Source organism: Perca fluviatilis, chromosome 10, assembly GCF_010015445.1.
Source record: "Perca fluviatilis chromosome 10, GENO_Pfluv_1.0, whole genome shotgun sequence".
Taxonomy (NCBI): domain Eukaryota; kingdom Metazoa; phylum Chordata; class Actinopteri; order Perciformes; family Percidae; genus Perca; species Perca fluviatilis.
The window spans coordinates 8,437,195-8,442,062 of NC_053121.1; the positions used below are offsets into that span (position 1 = coordinate 8,437,195).

General features: G+C 40.9%; 1 long non-coding RNA gene across 1 annotated transcript; it reads right to left on the minus strand.

The window, feature by feature from the left end:
• Positions 1 to 462: 462 nt before the first annotated feature.
• LOC120567372 lies at positions 463 to 1,766 on the minus strand. The gene is made up of 2 exons (XR_005640558.1): positions 1,526 to 1,766; positions 463 to 1,071 (listed from the first exon to the last, which is right to left on the minus strand). It is a non-coding gene; the product is annotated as an uncharacterized LOC120567372 (long non-coding RNA).
• Positions 1,767 to 4,868: the final 3,102 nt, after the last annotated feature.

Sequence of the window (4,868 nt, forward strand, 5' to 3'; positions counted from 1 at the left end):
CATGAGATCACAACTCTTCTCCTAAACTGTGTTTAAGGCTTCAAACATACAGTGGATCTTTGTTTTCATGTAGTAGATACCAAAGTACTTACAACATTCCCCTACCCTCCTGTACAAAAAAATTTAAATACAACTGAATAAAACATTCAGTAACACCAAAAGTGCCATTTTAAGATACATCTGAACAAAACAATCAGTAACAAATTCTGGAACTTTATTCCCCTCACCCAATGATTTGGCTCTTAAAAAGGTGGAGAAAGTTCTGGAGAAATCTTGTTGTCAAAATCAGTAAATATCACCTCACGAATAACTACCTGTCCGTACTGTGTGTGCGCTGAAAACAAGTTCAGTGTTAATACATAGCCTAGGCTCTGTAAATCGGCATGTTGCTAGCTATGATGGCCACTTTGTTTGCATACCAGTTTACAGAGCCTAGGCTGTGCATTAACACCAGGTTTTTTTAGCGCACAAGTTTGGACAGATAGCGGATCGTGAGGAGATATTTACTGAGGTTGACAACAAGCATTCTCCAGAATTGCTGACTCCACCTTTAACAATTTACTCTACTGTAAGTTAAGATAAGCAGTGAATGGCAAGTTAGGTTCCATGTGAGGAGATGAGTGTGCAGCATCAGATGTGGGTGGTTGGGGAGTGGGTGGGTGGGGAGCGTGGTGGTAGGTAAATTGGTGTTGCCCTTGAAATGTATTGTAATTGCCCCTACTTTGTTGTTGGCTCATCCCAGCTAGGACTTGAGTGGCTTCTGCATGCCTCTCGGCTGCATTGGCACACCGCTCAAGACACCGAACTGCCTGTGAAATGACCATGGTGATGGACTCCAATGATTTTTTATCTTGTGCTGCCTGCTCACGTTGTTGATCGAGAAAGGACATGTAGAAGGATCTCATCTCCCCTGCATCATTCTTTCTGGGTCTCTCTTTGACTGGTGTTGCCATAATCTTGGGGGGTTACTCGGTGTGGCCGATTCTTCAATGGGCAAGGATTTGTCTATTGCTTCCATAGTTGCAGACACGTTGGCATCACTCAAGCTGCATGTTCCATCTCCTGAGTCTTCTGTAAAAAGAATAATGTTCTTAGTCAGAGTGAAGTTATCACAAATTACCCTTTTACTTTGATGTAGGGGAAGGTTTCATGAAAATATGGTTGGTTGTATTAGTCATACAACACATTATATCTACACAAGTTGTTTATTTAAGTTTGCATAAAATGTTTTGGTTGCACTTTGTTATTTGCAGTGCTATATTTCCTCATGTAGTTTCAGTTTTATTGCCTTTTATTAAAAAACAGCTGAACAGTCGCTGTTATTTCTAACTCAAGTCAGGCTTTGCCTTCCCCTGTTCAGGGATACATAATGTGCAGCTTATGCATTCATTTATATGGTAAAACAATTTGAGCAACCCTAACCATACACAATGGCCCACGTATTGATTTCTTTTTAAACATATACATGTGGGGTTTATTAACTAACGCTGGAAACATGAATTTAATTGGAAAATAATCTTCATACCTGTAGACTCTGTAACATCTCCCTCATCATTGCTGTTTCTCTTCAGTAATTGAAGTCTCGGCTAAAATGAACAAGATACAAATGTGAGATGACGGACAGTCCGGATCAAAGCTTAATGCGTTCCTCAAAGTAAATGAGAACGATAACGGGATATCTTACCTGAGCTGTTAATATTAGAAGCCAAGGAAACTACGATGGGCCTTTGGCCGAGGATCTGATCCATCTCATCAAAAAGGTCGAACTTGCCTTTTATTTTCCCTACGGCACCGCTGCGAGAAAACTCTCTTTTTTGAGACATGTATCTCTGTTTGAGCGCCTTCCATTTACTCCGCAGGACGTCCCACGGCTTGTCGTAACGTGCTATCTAAAATAGCCGTTATATTTTTCTGGTAAATTAAATTCAAAAAGTATCTAATCTCCTCGTTTGTCCACTTACATCTGTCTTTGTTGACACCCGCCATGTGTGAAAACAGAGCGGAAATACTGGGCGGAAATGAACTAAAATTTCTTTGTTTTATTGCGGGTTGCAACCATAAAAATGACCTAAAACTTAATCGCAATTCATTATTTATTCGGAAAATAACATTTCCATCAGCGTTTATCGCATAAGCCGTATATCGATCAAGAGAAAATCCGATGAGACCGAACGCATTTTCTTTGAGTCGATATTCATGAAATTCTATCGGATTTTACTGTTGCCATAAGCCATTTTTCATTCTATATCACGTAATTCGGATAAAAACGGGTCGATTGAAACATAGCTACTGTCATAACAGTGTCATGACACCCAGTTTTGTGAAATTTCCTGTCAGACATCTATCTGAAAAAGTGCTAGAATTGGTTTTTAATCTTGCAGATCTAATTATAATAATCATTAGGTCAAAATGTCATGAATACAAAAAGAGGTGAATTTCTGTTTATGTCAAGTTGTCATGACAAAGACATTCTCTGGTAATGTCATCCTGGTTAATGTCAAATTAAATTAGTTTGGGATGTCTTTGTAATGACATTACAAAGACATCCCAAACTAATTTAATATCAACTTGTCATTACCAAGACAACTTCTGGTAATGACACTTTGATTAATGTCAAAGTGTCATAATCAAGACAAATTTAATGTCAAGTTGTCATGACCAAGACAACTTCTGGTAATATCACTTTGATTAATGTCAAGTTTTCATAATCGAGACAAGCCAAACAATGTCAACTTGTCATGACAAAACCCAAATGACACTTAATGACAGAAGTCATAAACGTTTATGACTGTTTATAAGGTTTATGACACATTCATGACAGTGTCATGTCATAGTTATGACAGTGTCATGTCGTGGTTATGTCTGTACTGTCAAGTAAAGTGTTACCAGTTGTTTTTATGTATTTTTTTATATATTTGTTTTACCTGTCCTAAGCCATATTTTTTTAAGAGGGAATTTCCTCCACCTCTCTTTGTCCAGCATGACAGCCTTTATAACCTTACTCGTGACCTCCTTGTTGGTCCAGTACGAAAATATTCCCTGAAAAGTAAAACATAAGTAAACATGTATTGCAGAAAACACATAATTCTTATCTAGGCATTAACATTAAAAGGACCTTTTTTTCCCTCTCAACCCAGGTGCTGGGAACAGCAGCCATTGCGCCGTCCAGGAATTCTACAACCGTATATTTTTTATCAGTCATTTCTACAAAGGAAAGGAAGAAAAGGTAAGCATGATAAAGTAGAGTGTTATATTGCGTTGTTGAGCATGCATGGCCCATTCAATTGAAAGCCCACTCACCACGTCAAGGTACAGGCAGACATAAACTATACATTACACAAGGACATAGAAATGGCAGGGTTATTGACTGTTTCAGGTTAAATTCAGCATTAGGTTGGGTTAGATTGAACAAAACGATGTGAAAGAACATTACCGACAATGAAACTGTCCTGTACACTGTATTGACCATGACTGTCCTGTACCCCCTCCCCCCCCCCCCCCCCCCCCCCCCCACACTGTCCTGTGACTCCATGACTGTCCTGTACACTGTCCTTTGACTCCATGACTGTCCTGTACACTGTCCTTTGGCTCCTTGACTGTCCTGTACACTGTCCTTTGACTCCATGACTGTCCTGTTCACTGCTCTGTGACTCCAATATACTGTCCTATACACTGTTCTTTGACTCCATGAATGTCCTGTACACTGCTCTGTGACTCCAATACACTGACCTGTACACTGTCCTGTGACTCCATGACTGTCCTGTACACTGTCCTTTGGCTCCATGACACTGTCCTGTACACTGTCCTTTGACTCCATGACTGTCCTGTACACTGCTCTGTGACTCCCTGTACACTGTCCTGTACACTGTCCTTTGACTCCATGACTGTCCTGTACACTGCTCTGTGACTCTCTGTACACTGTCCTGTACACTGCTCTGTGACTCCAATACACTGTCCTGTGACTCCAAGACACTGTCCTGTACACTTTCCTTTGACTCCATGACTGTTCTATACACTGTCCTTTGACTCAATGACTGTCCTGTACACTGTCCTTTGACTCCATGGCTGTCCTGTACACTGTCCTTTGACTCAATGACTGTCCTGTACACTGCTCTGTGACTCCCTGTACACTGTCCTGTGAGAACATAAACACTCCTTGTGACAGTCCTCTTCATTGCTGGTGCCGTTTATGATCAACTCAGCAACAGTTTCAGCTGTTGTGTGGTTAAGTTGCATGGAGGACTTCCATGAACACAATCTCATCTCTGTTTTCCACCATTATTGCTCTCTTGGTGCAGTTGGCTTCTGGAACCATCGTTACTGAATAGCGCTTCGAGTGCACCTTGAAACACCCAATAATGCGGGAGTCACAAGGACTCAAAAACAAGGGAAGAGGTGATTCATATACCCGACACAGTAACAATGGACTTCCAGAATCATCTTTGTTGTCTGTTTCTTCGATCACCTCGTAGCATTTGCCGTCGACAACAAAGCTGTTGTTTGGTCGTGACACTTTACTTTTCTCTGGCAGTATGATGTTCCTTTGTCGTTGCTTCATCTCTTTCAGCCTCTTTGCTACCTGTACAAGTGGCTGTTTTCCGATCTCACAAGCCATTTTATTCTTTGCATGTAATTCTCAAACATAAATGCACTGCAAGCATCCAGACATCCAAATCTTCTTGCTTCTGCTGCGACATGCACACGAGAGTGTAAATTGCACACTAACACTTCATCAACAAAATAAGCCATCAGCTCCTCAGCATACTTGTTGTGCTCCTGTTGGTGTGAGCTAAGGAGGAGACTCAGGGCTATGCTGAACTGCATGAAGTGATCATACAGCTCATCCTTTAGTATGCCCTTCAGCACCA